This window comes from Acartia tonsa, chromosome 14, assembly GCF_053477335.1.
Source record: "Acartia tonsa isolate MP-2025a chromosome 14, ASM5347733v1, whole genome shotgun sequence".
NCBI lineage: Eukaryota > Metazoa > Arthropoda > Copepoda > Calanoida > Acartiidae > Acartia > Acartia tonsa.
The window spans coordinates 10,374,181-10,389,168 of record NC_137273.1 but is presented as its reverse complement, the minus strand read 5'-3'; the positions used below and the strand labels follow the sequence as shown (position 1 = coordinate 10,389,168).

The 14,988-nt window shown below is 35.8% G+C and overlaps 2 non-coding genes across 2 annotated transcripts; one reads left to right on the top strand and one right to left on the bottom strand.

Moving 5' to 3' along the window:
- Positions 1-2,377: 2,377 nt before the first annotated feature.
- On the bottom strand, positions 2,378-2,449 carry TRNAT-UGU (transfer RNA threonine (anticodon UGU)). Its single transcript has one exon. It is a non-coding gene; the product is annotated as a tRNA-Thr (tRNA).
- A 3,475-nt stretch (positions 2,450-5,924) lies between these two features.
- TRNAT-UGU (transfer RNA threonine (anticodon UGU)) lies at positions 5,925-5,996 on the top strand. Its single transcript has one exon. It is a non-coding gene; the product is annotated as a tRNA-Thr (tRNA).
- Positions 5,997-14,988: the final 8,992 nt, after the last annotated feature.

Sequence of the window (14,988 nt, the reverse complement as noted above, 5' to 3'; positions counted from 1 at the left end):
CCTATTACCTCCATGATGACAAGCAGATGCGCTACATGTTGAGCCACGGTACGCAGGTTAAATTTGTCTTAAAAATAATCGTCTTTAAAATGCTTATCATATGTACACTTGCAATAAATGTATTTGTCATAAAAACTTACCTCTTATGAAAAATGTTTTTTTTACAAAAGTGCTTTTTATTACAATTATTCATGGGTATAATTTTTATGACTAACTTTTTATGTCACATAATCTTAATGACAATGTAATTATGAAGTTATTACAAAAAATACTAAACAATAGGTACTGGAAAAAGAAGAACTGAATTAAAATAATTTTTTGGGGGGTAGGGTGATTTTTATTGGGTGGGGAGGGCCGGGGCGAGTAAATCCCATTTTTAATTTTGGGGTGATGTTTAATTTTTTTTCTAAGGCAATTTTTTTCTGGTAGTGTGATGGTACCCTCCCCCAAAATAGTTGTAAACCTTCCCAGTACCTATAAGAAACTACCCTGAATAGGAGCACCATATCGGTTTAGTAGTTAGCGAGATCCTGTAGTACAAACATATAGACAGACAAACAATCAGACATCATAATACTTAATGATCTAAAAATAAGACAAATTTTCATTTTGAAATATTGGAGCTCTGATAGCTTTTTGGTACGGTAACAGCTTTGAACCATCTATCATCTGGGTTCGAATCCCAGAAGAAAAAAAAATTTGGGGGGATGAAAGGTGACTTTTATTATTTTTTTTATGGGAAAATAGGGGGGAGTTTGGTTGAGCACCCACCAGTTTTAATTTTAGTTTTTTTAAAAATTCAAAAACTTGGAAAAGGCAATTTAAAAAGTTTTCATTAGTTCAGTAGTTATCGAATTCTTAATCTACAGACAAAATAACTCTCCATACTTTATACAAGGTTTTAGAAATAATCATATGTAATTCTTGGTGGAATTGAACAGAAAACCTTTCTTACACATTATGGTGCACTAACCCTTAGAACATAGGTGTAAAGCAATTTTATATTAAAATTTAGTTAATAATATTACAAATAAAGTAAGTTTACCTAGAACAAATCTCCTCTAATCTTTTTTTACACATTATATCCACCCTCCTTTTATAATTTTTTTTCAACTTGAGAGGAAAATAACTAAATATAAATGAGAGGAAACAAAAATTATTGTCCATTGTCCATAGCAGAATAAAAACTTTAATCACATTCAATTCTTGGTGGAATTGAACCAAGAACCTTTCCAACACAAGACTGCTACACTAACCCCTAGACCAAAGGTGACAGAAATTTTGAAGAAAAATTTAGGTCTAAATATCACAATTTAATAAATCATTGGGTGCTAAATTTCATAGGTATAACTCTTATGTACATACTTTTAAAACCTGTTTTAATATGTAATGAGTTAATGGTTAAAGGATACTAGTGGCTGCGCCCCTAAAACCTCTAGGAATACTTAAGGGAAGCAAAAATAATTTATTTTGAGGGTCATCTTTTTTTGGGAGGGAAAAGATACATTTCCCCAAAAAAATTATAAACTTTCCCTGGATCAATAAGAAGCTTCACATTACCACTTTATATAATAGAATATGTGGATATATTAAAAAAAAAAGAAAATTTGTTAATAAAATTATGGACCTCATTTATTGGCCAGTTCATTTATATATCCAATAAGAGGGGAGAGATGGATTAAAGGGGGTGTATGGGGGTTATTGTTATTTTAGCCAGCTGAAATTATTTCTTTATCAGAGTACATGAAAATATGGACAACATCAAAGTAATAATATATCGATTCATGTATTGCTTATAAATTCAGAAATTGTATAACATAATGATAAAGATAAAGAAACATTTTTTTTATAATAATTGCAGTTTCGAAAATAAAATCAATTTTAGTAAGCATCTTTGTAAAATAAACAAAATCGGATGATATATGATAATCATTTAACTATTTCAATCTATCGAGTTCATAAAGATTATGTAGATTTTTTTGCATATTATACAGGACAATTTATTGCATTTTACAGACCTTTTTTTAACCAACTTTAAAAAGTAAAATACATCGCTGTTTAAATTTTTTTTGTTAGAAAACATATTAGGATAATTTGTGTTCAAAATAAACACACACACACACCCTCCCCCCTCCCCAAATCTTAATTTAATTATTTTCATTAATTTAAAAATACTATGAAAAATGAAATATGTATAAATCTTTTTTTTTTGCATAACTTTTTCAGTGTCTCTCATCAACCACAAAGTATTAAATACATTTAAAATTGAAGAAATATCTAAGTAGGAGAAGCTTAATTATATAGAACAAGTATTGCGTACCTAAACGGAAAAATAATAGAGAAGCTACTATATAACTTGAGTATCACAAAAATTGATTGCCCCCTGTGAGGTTTGAACTCACGGTCCCTAGTTTACAAGACAAGTGCTCTACCATTGAGCTAAATAGGCCACTTGTACAAGAAAAAAAAATTTAAGATAATACAAATTCATAGTGAATATTAAGTAAATTCTGAAAAATTTGTATCTTTTAAAAACAATAAAATTAGGCAAACGTCAGTAGGGCAGTTACCCTATAAATAGTATTCAATAATATTCATAAGTATCAACGTTCAAAAACGTATTGCTCCTGGTGAAATTCGAACTTACAACCCCGGCATAACAGTGTAGAAGAACCGTGCGCTAACTGATTGCGCCACTGGAGCTCTTACATTACAGGTTCAAACTTTTTGTAGTTGCTCGAGATGGTAGTTTCTATGTTGTAATTTTAAAAAAAACTTAAGATAAAATTTTTATAAAAGAATATAAAAAAATTTAAAAGTATAACATTTAAAAAAATTATTTTTGGGCGATGGAAATGTCTGACCCCCACCCCAAAATTAGCTCAAAACCATCCAATGTCAATATATATATAACTAGCGGCTACACCCTAGAGGCCTCTAGGGGGCACTTGAGGAAGAGAGAGAGTCAAATTTAATAACCCAATTTCTTATTTTAAATTTTAAAGAAAAGTAAAGAAAAAATTTTTTTTTGGGGGGGGGGAATTGTTTTTTTTTAGGGGGGGGGGCCTCCCCCCTCATTTTTAATTTTAGTTTAAAAAATTAAAAAAAAATTTTCTTTTTTTGAGGGGGAGGATTTTTAATTTTTTGGGGGGGTTGGGGGTGTCCCACCCCCAAAAAAATAGTTATAAACCTTCCCAGGACCTATGAGAAGCTACCCTGTTAAGGAGAACCCGATCGGTTCAGCGGTTAGAGAGATCCTTCGGTACAGACACACAGATACACAGACACACAGACATCCTGTTACTTTAGTAAAAGGATTCCTGAGAAGGACAACATTGTCAGTTCAGTGGTTGCTAAGATCTTAAGCTTCAGACAGACAAAATTAAATGAAAATTAAGCCCCGCGGCTGAATTGACGGCTGAGGCTTGTACTAATTTAGCACCTGCGGCTGCGGCTGGGGCTTACAATATCTCAGCCGCGCGGCTGTGTCAAAGCTGCGGCTGAATTTAAAAAATTAAGCTGCGGCTGAGGCTGCGGCTTACAAATATCAAGCCGCGCGGCTGCGGCATAATCATAACTTTGCAGCTGCGGCTGAGGCTTTCTTGAAGCCGCGCGGCTGAGTGCGGCTGCGGCTTCAAATTATTAACAGCCGCGCGGCTGAGTGTGGCTGAGGCTTCCTCAACTATAAGCCGCGCGGCTGATTGCGGCTGAGGCTTAGAGGGGCGTTGGCTGAATGAGGCTTAGTGCGGCTGAGGCTTAATGTGGCTGAATTGGAGTTTTGTGGCTGAAGCTTACAGTGGCTGAGGCTTACAGTGGCTGAATGCGGCTGAGGCTTACAGTGGCTTATGTTTTCTTTAAGCCGCGCGGCTGCGACTAAGGCTGAGGCTTATTGGGTGGCTGAGGAAGCCGCGCGGCTTATTTTGAGGCTTCTCGTAAGCCGCGCGGCTGATGGTGGCTGAGGCTGAGGCTGCGGCTGCGGCTTCCGAACCCTGATTTATTTAGACATAATACAGTTAGGAGGTTGAATTCATTTTTATAGAGGCAGAAATATAATCTATGGTTACGGTTATAACCCTCTAAAAATGTAATGTATGATTCCATTTTTCCCTCTCTTGGTAATGATATCATCATGGCTGATATGATTTAAATGTAATGTACCATTCCACGTTCAATAGAGACGAAACTGGAATGGAACATTCTTGTTTACATACTAGAGTATTCAAAAACATTGATTTCCTTATTTAAATCGATATTATTATAATGGTATGTATTATTGATAAATTACATTAGATAAGAATTTACAGTAGAAAATGTTTGGCCACCATGAAATTGAACCAATCAATATTCAAATAAGTCTTTAAAGTTTTTAGAGCAATAATTGTTTAAAACTTTAGAGCAGGGTTCGGAAGCCGCAGCCGCAGCCTCAGCCTCAGCCACCATCAGCCGCGCGGCTTACGAGAAGCCTCAAAATCAGCCGCGCGGCTTCCTCAGCCACCCAATAAGCCTCAGCCTTAGTCGCAGCCGCGCGGCTTAAAGAAAACATAAGCCACTGTAAGCCTCAGCCGCATTCAGCCACTGTAAGCCTCAGCCACAAAACTCCAATTCAGCCACATTAAGCCTCAGCCGCACTAAGCCTCATTCAGCCAACGCCCCTCTAAGCCTCAGCCGCAATCAGCCGCGCGGCTTATAGTTGGGGAAGCCTCAGCCACACTCAGCCGCGCGGCTGTTAATAATTTGAAGCCGCAGCCGCACTCAGCCGCGCGGCTTCAAGGAAGCCTCAGCCGCAGCTGCAAAGTTATGATTATGCCGCAGCCGCAGCCGCGCGGCTTGATATTTGTATGCCGCAGCCTCAGCCGCAGCTTAATTTTTTAAATTCAGCCGCAGCTTTGACACAGCCGCGCGGCTGAGATATTGTAAGCCCCAGCCGCAGCCGCAGGTGCTAAATTAGTACAAGCCTCAGCCGTCAATTCAGCCGCGGGGCTTAATTTTCATTTAATTTTGTCTGTCTGAAGCTTAAGATCTCAGCAACCACTGAACTGACAATGTTGTCCTTCTCAGGAATCCTTTTACTAAAGTAACAGGATGTCTGTGTGTCTGTGTGTCTGTGTATCTGTGTGTCTGTACCGAAGGATCTCTCTAACCGCTGAACCGATCAGGTTCTCCTTAACAGGGTAGCTTCTCATAGGTCCTGGGAAGGTTTATAACTATTTTTTGGGGGGTGGGACACCCCCAACCCCCCAAAAAAATTAAAAATCCCCCCCCCCTCAAAAAAAGAAAATTTTTTTAAAATTTTTTAAACTAAAATTAAAAATGAGGGGGAAGGCCCCCCCCCCCCCCTAAAAAAAAATTCCCCCCCCAAAAAAATTTTTTTTTTTACTTTTCTTTAAAAATTTAAAATAAGAAATTGGGTTATTAAATTTGACTCTCTCTCTTCCTCAAGTGCCCCCTAGAGGCCTCTAGGGGCGTAGCCGCTAGTTATATATATATTGACATTGGATGGTTTTGAGCTAATTTTGGGGTGGGGGTCAGACATTTCCATCGCCAAAAAATAATTTTTTTAAATGTTATACTTTTAAATTTTTTTATATTCTTTTATAAAAATTTTATCTTAAGTTTTTTTTAAAACTACCATCTCGAACAACTACAAAAAGTTTGAACCTGTAATGTAAGAGCTCCAGTGGCGCAATCAGTTAGCGCACGGTTCTTCTACACTGTTATGCCGGGGTTATAAGTTCGAATTTCACCTGGAGCAATACGTTTTTGAACGTTGATACTTATGAATATTATTGAATACTATTTATAGGGTAACTGCCCTACTGACGTTTGCCTAATTTTATTGTTTTTAAAAGATACAAATTTTTCAGAATTTACTTAATATTCACTATGAATTTGTATTATCTTAAATTTTTTTTCTTGTACAAGTGGCCTATTTAGCTCAATGGTAGAGCACTCGTCTTGTAAACTAGGGACCGTGAGTTCAAACCTCACAGGGGGCAATCAATTTTTGTGATACTCAAGTTATATAGTAGCTTCTCTATTATTTTTCCGTTTAGGTACACAATACTTGTTCTATATAATTAAGCTTCTCCTACTTAGATATTTCTTCAATTTTAAATGTATTTAATACTTTGTGGTTGATGAGAGACACTGAAAAAGTTATGCAAAAAAAAGATTTATACATATTTCATTTTTCATAGTATTTTTAAATTAATGAAAATAATTAAATTAAGATTTGGGGAGGGGGAGGGTGTGTGTGTGTGTTTATTTTGAACACAAATTATCCTAATATAAACAGCGATGTATTTTACTTTTTAAAGTTGGTTAAAAAAAGGTCTGTAAAATGCAATAAATTGTCCTGTATAATATGCAAAAAAATCTACATAATCTTTATGTACTCGATAGATTGAAATAGTTAAATGATTATTATATATCATCCAATTTTGTTTATTTTACAAAGATGCTTACTAAAATTGATTTTATTTTCGAAACTTCAATTATTATAAAAAAAATGTTTCTTTATCTTTATCATTATGTTATACAATTTCTGAATTTATAAGCAATACATGAATCGATATATCATTACTTTGATGTTGTCCATATTTTCATGTACTCTGATAAAGAAATAATCTCAGCTGGCTAAAATAACAATAAACCCCATACACCCCCTTTAATCCATCTCTCCCCTCTTATGGGATATATAAATGAACTGGCCAATAAATGAGGTCCATAATTTTATTAACAAATTTTCTTTTTTTTAATATATCCACATATTCTATTATATAAAGTGGTAATGTGAAGCTTCTTATTGATCCAGGGAAAGTTTATAATTTTTTTGGGGAAATGTATCTTTTCCCTCCCAAAAAAAGATGACCCTCAAAATAAATTATTTTTGCTTCCCTTAAGTATTCCTAGAGGTTTTAGGGGTGCAGCCACTAGTATCCTTTAACCATTAACTCATTACATATTAAAACAGGTTTTAAAAGTATGTACATAAGAGTTATACCTATGAAATTTAGCACCCAATAATTTATTATAATTGTGATATTTAGACCTAAATTTTTCTTCAAAATTTCTGTCACCTTTGGTCTAGGGGTTAGTGTGGCAGTCGTGTGTTGGAAAGGTTCTTGGTTCAATTCCACCAAGAATTGAATGTGATTAAAGTTTTTATTCTGCTATGGACATTGGGACAATGGACAATAATTTTTGTTTCCTCTCATTTATATTTAGTTATTTTCCTCTCAAGTTGAAAAAAAAATTTAAAAGGAGGGTGGATATAATGTGTAAAAAAAGATTAGAGGAGATTTGTTCTAGGTAAACTTACTTTATTTGTAATATTATTAACTAAATTTTAATATAAAATTGCTTTACACCTATGTTCTAAGGGTTAGTGCACCATAATGTGTAAGAAAGGTTTTCTGTTCAATTCCACCAAGAATTACATATGATTATTTCTAAAACCTTGTATAAAGTATGGAGAGTTATTTTGTCTGTAGATTAAGAATTCGATAACTACTGAACTAATGAAAACTTTTTAAATTGCCTTTTCCAAGTTTTTGAATTTTTTAAAAAACTAAAATTAAAACTGGTGGGTGCTCAACCAAACTCCCCCCTATTTTCCCATAAAAAAATAATAAAAGTCACCCTTCATCCCCCCAAATTTTTTTTTCTTCTGGGATTCGAACCCAGATGATAGATGGTTCAAAGCTGTTACCGTACCAAAAAGCTATCAGAGCTTCAATATTTCAAAATGAAAATTTGTCTTATTTTTAGATCATTAAGTATTATGATGTCTGTTTGTTTGTCTGTCTATATGTTTGTACTACAGGATCTCGCTAACTACTAAACCGATATGGTGCTCCTATTCAGGGTAGTTTCTTATAGGTACTGGGAAGGTTTACAACTATTTTGGGGGAGGGTACCATCACACTACCAGAAAAAAATTGCCTTAGAAAAAAAATTAAACATCACCCCAAAATTAAAAATGGGATTTACTCGCCCCGGCCCTCCCCACCCAATAAAAATCACCCTACCCCCCAAAAAATTATTTTAATTCAGTTCTTCTTTTTCCAGTACCTATTGTTTAGTATTTTTTGTAATAACTTCATAATTACATTGTCATTAAGATTATGTGACATAAAAAGTTAGTCATAAAAATTATACCCATGAATAATTGTAATAAAAAGCACTTTTGTAAAAAAACATTTTTCATAAGAGGTAAGTTTTTATGACAAATACATTTATTGCAAGTGTACATATGATAAGCATTTTAAAGACGATTATTTTTAAGACAAATTTAACCTGCGTACCATGGCTCAACATGTAGCGCATCTGCTTGTCATCATGGAGGTAATAGGTTCGAATCTTGGCCAGACACTGCGTGAAAACTGAAGACGTTAAATGGTTCCTAAGCCATAGGACTTTCTGGCAGGTAGTTGGTTGCTGGATAGATGTCACTTAAATTGGAAAGAATTGGTTCCCCTTAATTATCCAAGGTTCAACACTTTGCGCATCTGCTTGTCATCAGGGAGGTAATAGGTTCGAATCTCGGCCAGACACTGCGTTATAACTGAAGACATTAAATGGTTCCTACTGCTGCTATGGCAGGTGTGCAACATGTAAAGTTGGAGTAGGAGGATTTCCTTGGCTCATAAACAGGCGTAACTCATTACCATAAAACTTTCAGGCAGGTAGTTCAATCAAAAAAAGTTGCTTGCTGGATAGATGTCACTTAAACTAATACAGAAAAGGAAAGAATTGGTTCCCCAAGGTTCAACAAGTAGCGCATCTGCTTGTCATCAGGGATGTAATAGGTTCGAATCTCGCGCAGACACTGCGTTATAACTGAAGACATTAAATGGTTCCTAGGTGCTAGGTGTGCAACATGAACAGGCGCAAAGGAAAGATATAATTCCCCTTAGTTATCCAGGGTTGTTGGACCTTGAGTTAATGTCATAGAAACCCTCGACCGTGGCTCAACATGTAGCGCATCGGCTCATCGTCTGGGAGTTGATAGGCTTTGTACTGCATCATAACTAAAGATGTTAAAATAAATTCCTACTGCTAAAAAACTTGTATAAAACTTTGGGTACCAGTATAAAACTTTGGGTATCAGAATAAATTTTTGTCTATTAGTATAAAACTTTGGGTACCAGTATAAAACTTTGGGTACCAGAATAAATTTTTGGCTATTAGTATAAAATTTTGGGCGTTATCCTCTTAGAAATTTTTTTTTCAATTTTTTTCAATTTTGTACCCCCCCCCCCCCCCCCCCCCGACTACCGACGAACAACTATTTTAGGTTAGGTTAGGTTTAAGGCTAGGGAGCCGAGCGCTGCGGCTAGGCAGGCAAGTGGGCTGAGCGCTGCGGCTAGGCAGGCAAGGGGGCAGAGCGCTGCGGCTAGGCAGGCTAGGGAGCCGAGCGCTGCGGCCAGAGTTCATAGTTCGCTGTCGGGGGGGGGGGGGGGGTACTCAAATTTTCAATATTGAAAAAAAAATTTCTAAGAGGATAATACCAAATTTTGGGTACCAGTATAAAACTTTGGGTACTAGTATAAAACTTTGGGTACCAATATAAAATTTGGGTACCAGTATAAAATTTTAGGTACTCGTATAAAACTTAAGGTACCAGTATAAAACTTTGGGTACCAATATTAAAACAAAATATTAGGTATTAGTATAAAATTTTGGGTACCAGTATAAAACTTTGGGTACCAATATAAAACTTTGGGTACCAGTATAAAACTTTGGGTACCAGTATAAAATTTGTGTACCAGTATAAAATTTGGGTAACTGTATAAAACTTTGGGTACCAGTATAAAACTTTGGGTACCAGTATAAAATTTGGGTACCTGTATAAAACTTTGGGTACCAGTAAAAAACTTTGGGTACCAGTATAAATTTTTAGTTCCAGTATAAAACTTTGGGTACCAGTTTAAAACTTTGGGTACCAGTATAAAACTTTGGGTACCAGTATAAAACTTTGGGTTCTAGTATAAAACTTTTGGTACAAGTATAAAACTTTGGGTACCAGAATAAAATTTGAGTATCTGTCTAAAACTTTGGGTACCTGTATAAAAACTTTGGGTACCAGTATAAAACTTTGAGTACTAGTATAAAACTTTGGGTACTAGAATAAAACTTTGGATACCAGAATAAAATTTGAGTACTAGTATATAATTTTGGGTACTAGTATAAAACTTTGGGTACCAGTATAAAACTTTGGGTACCAGTATAAAATTTTGGGTACCAGTATAAAACTTTGGGTACAAGTATAAAACTTTGGGTACCAGAATAAAACTTTGGGTACCAGTATAAAATTTTGGGTACCAGTATAAAACTTTGGGTACCAGTATAAAACTTTGTGTACCAGTATAAAACTTTGGTTACCAGTAAAATTTGGGTACCAGTATAAAACTTTGGGTTCTAGTCTAAAACTTTGGGTACCATTATAAAACTTTGGGTACCAGACTAAAACTTTGGGTACCAGTATAAGACTTTGAGTACCAGTATAAAACTTTGGGTACTAGAATAAAACTTTGGGTACCAGAATAAAATTTGAGTACTAGTATATAATTTTAGGTACCAGTATAAAACTTTGGGTACTAGAATAAAACTTTGGGTACCAGAATAAACTTTGGGTACCAGTATAAAACTTTGGGTACCAGTATAAAATTTGGGTACTAATTCTGAATCAAACATTTGAAAAAATCCTGCTGTCCTCCCCCCTCTTCCCTCCACTCTTATTCTCACAACCCCTAACCACCCTCAACTCTCCAAAAAATGTCCTAGAATGCATTTAAAAAATCCAATTTAGCCGAAGCCTCAGCTGCAAAGCTTATTTTATAATCAGCCATAAGATCAGCCGCAAGGCTTAATATTGTATTCAGCCGCAGCCGCATTCAGCTGCGCGGCTGAATTTAATTCAGCCACAGCCTCAGCCGCACGGCTTTCAGTAAGCCGCAGCCTCAGAATCAGCCGCGAGGCTTAATTATGTTATCAGCCACTCTCAGCCTCAGCCTTACTCAGCCGCGCGGCTTAAGTTTCCAATCAGCCACTGTAAGCCGCAGCCGCTATGAGCCGCGCGGCTTTCAGTAAGCCGCAGCCTCAGCCACAAATCCTTCAGCCACTGTAAGCCTCAGCCACCCTCAGCCACTGTAAGCCTCAGCCGCTCGAAGCCTCAGCCACAAAATTCCAATTCAGCCACTGTAAGCCTCAGCCACCCCAATTCTTATTAAGCCTCAGCCGCAGCCACTCTCAGCCGCACTAAGCCTCAGCCACTCTCAGCCTCAGCCACTTCCATAACTTTAAGCAGCCGCAGCCGCAAATTAGGATTCAGCCGCAGCCGCAGCCGCAGCCGCGCGGCTGATAGCGCGGCTTCCGAACCCTGCTTTAGAGATTAATAATAACCCAATGTTCCATCCCTCCCCCCCTGAATTTTTAGATGAATACAATAAAGGATCTTAAGGGATAAAACAATAGAATATAAATTGATATACATCCTCAATGATGATCAACTAAGTAACCCCTTCTGTAGATTAAGTTTTTAATTGAGAAGATTGCAAACTACTAGTTTGGAACCAATCAATCAGATTTCAATTAAAGGACTTAAAGTTTATAGGCTATCGCATAATTGTGGTTATAAATCTTTTCGGTACCAGTGTAAGTTACAGTTCAATGTCCCCTCCCTCCCTAGTAGATGTACAAAAAACAGTTACTAATAGGTACATGTATACAGGGGCGTCCAAGCTTTTTTTTTGGGGGGGGGTAAAAAATTTTCGGGGGGGGGGTAATTCGTGTTTGGGGGGGGTAAAATGGCGCGCGAAGCGCGCCGAAATTTTTTTTTACCCCCCCCAAAATTTTTACTCCGGGGGTAAAATTTGATTGGGGGGGGTAATTACCCCCCCGAAAGTCTGTTGGGGGGGGTAATTACCCCCCCCAAACTAATTTACCCCGGGGGTAAAATTTTTGGGGGGGGTAATTTAATTATGTAAAAAAAGCACCTTCCTAATCTGTTAAGTTAATAAGTACTATCTTATAACATAAAGTAGTAAGTAAGGTTTATTTGACTATAGCTTCAGATTTCATTACTTTTAATACTGAGTTCTCCTTTTTAGGAAAGCTTCACATAGATCCCATGATGGTTCCACACTATTATAGGTCAATCCTTTGAGTGGTTTTAGGCAATTTTTCTCCTCCCTTTTTACCCTTTAGAAAACACGAGTTCTTAGATGCTAAGGGCGCCACTACTATTCAAATATATAGTAGTATCTCATTCTTTAGAACATAAAAATACAATAATTAACTCACTAACCAATGAACCAATATGATTTTACTTTAAAGTGAAGCGTCTTATAGGTCCTGGTAAGTTTTATAACTAGTTTTGAGACACCCTGACATCCTCCCAAAAGAAATCGCCTATAGAAATTCTTTTTCATTATTTAATGAAATATTTAATTTAGTTAGGTATCTATTTTATGGAATCTTCAGTGCTTTACAATTACATCATAGATCCCCGGGATGGTTTTAGCCCTTATAAAGGCCCAAGCAAATAAAACATGATCAAACTATTAAATTTTTTGTTATCATGGTTAAGAACTGTTTTAACTGGTTGGACAGTAAAATTTTTTTTTTAAGAACATTCAATTTGGGAGGGTAAATACCCCCCCAAAATCCTACGGCACCCCCAAAATCGTTTGGGGGTGCCAAATGGCCCATTACCCCCCCCCTTGGACGCCTATGCATGTATATCACAAAGAATATTGAATAATCAGGGAATAAATAAGACACTGGAATACTGACTAATCTTTAATTTGTGATAATTATCAGGAATTTACTTTTTTTTGCCTTCACCCCCTTTATTTAAGCTATAAAAAATAGATATTCATTGTGGCAAGGGAGGGGGGTATTTTATGTTCGTCTCCCATCCTTGTATTTATGACAAAAAAATATGCATATTAAATATTACAGTATCCTCTAAGTTTAAAAATGCCCTTAAATGTCTGTACGTCTAAAACTGATAGCTCTAACGCACAGTAAAGGCGATGATACCAAAATAATAACTTTTTGGATCAGGAACTCTAATGGATAAGACAAAAGACAATGAATTGCTTATATCCCCAATAATGATAAATAAAATTACCCCTTCTTTTTATCCAAATGGAAAAGTTTGTATATACAACATTATCCATGATGGTTTGATAAAATTCCCAAAGTTTTCAGCTAACTTGTGAGAAAACTTGTATGATTTACAGTCCATCCCTCCTCAATGCTTGTAAGAATTGAAATAAAAGGGGCTTTTTTAAGGGTTCAAATCAAATTTAAAAGAAAATTGTGTAAAAAAAATTTTAAAATGCATAAAAAGTAGGTCGTCATATAATTATTGAAATTTAACCATAAATTAAAAATGCACATTTTGTATCATCTCCAAGTTTTTCATTTTTTTTCAAGGATATTCTGTTAGGCTTGGAGGCATTGTGCTGACTTTAAATATTTATAGTTTATGTCGACAATACGATGGGACCACGTCAAAACTAAGGATGACAAAAATCGTTCCTAATGCTGCTAGGTTAGATGCGTGACATTAATATTTAGAGTAGGTGGAATGTCTTGGTCCAAAAAAGGCGCAACGCATTACCATGCACAGTTAGAAATTCGAGACAAAGAGTTGGTTGTCTGTTTCCGGAGCATCACCTTGGCCCCTAAGGGTAATCATCACCTATCTATTATTCTAAGAGGTTAACTTAAAAGCAAAATATCAATTTTAAAGATTTATCCATCTATTTCTCTATTCATCTATCATATTCTAATCTACCATGTCTTGCATGTTATGTGTCATGCCCCGAGGGGGGTCGAACCCCCTCCCCCCCTTGAAACTGAGCCCTCATCATATTTTTGTGTGGTCTATATGCAAGTGCCCAAATAATACTACGAACAAATCGTCTTAAATGACTGGATATATGTGTGTGTTTCTTGTTAGATCTCGTAAACAGCTGGACTGAAAACTGTCCTGGATGGGATTTAGGCTGTTTTTAATAGGGAGGAGTGACCTGGGTAGATAGAAAATTTCCATCTCCAGTTTATTTTACTTAATAATTCCAGTTTTGTTAGTTTTAGGGTCTAACAAAACGGGTTTTAATTTAATGATTTTTAATTTATTATTCGTGGAAATTATTATGATCGATTACATTATACTAGCGGATACGTCTCTAAACGCCTTAATGGGGAGTCGAACCACCCCCATTTTCAATATTAGTTTTAAAAATTTAAAAAAAATGGGATGGGGTAATTCTTTTAAAGGGTGGTTTATCTTGGGAGGTTTGAAATACTATCCCCCAAAATAGTCAAGAACCATATGGGTTCAGTGGTTCACGAGATCCTTCGCTATACTATCGGATATAAGAATGTACTCTAGTTATACAAAACCTACATAGAGTAGCTACGCTACTATGATTGTGCCAGACTTTGCAGTATTATGGGGATGTCTGAACTGAGCCCACGACGTACATGTCTACGTAGTCGTAAGATGCAAGTCTCTGCTGAGGTCTCAAGTTTGGTGTACAACCAATTCAGCAGAAAAAATGTTTCCTTTTTAGCTAAATCTTTCTATAATTTACAGTTAACTTAAATTAATCATCTAAAATATATAATACAACAATTAAGTATACAAGTATTATTTTTTTGCCTGAAACAAAGAATTTTTTTAGTGCTAAAGATGAATAAGTTTAAATAAATAAACTAATATTTCATATAATTATAACGTTTTTAGGTTTTTATAGGTGGACAGGTTGAAGAATTTTTTAAATATGTATTATTTGGGAGAGGTTAAACTTTTTTCTGTAGGATTGGGAAGGTTTTGTGTGCCTTACAAACTAAAAAATAGGAAGTTTGTAGGAACATTGGTTGGTTGTCAATCATGTTTAGATCATGTGGTGCATTTCAGGAATTAGGGGATAAGACGCTTATTTGATAAACAAAACAATATGTAAAATA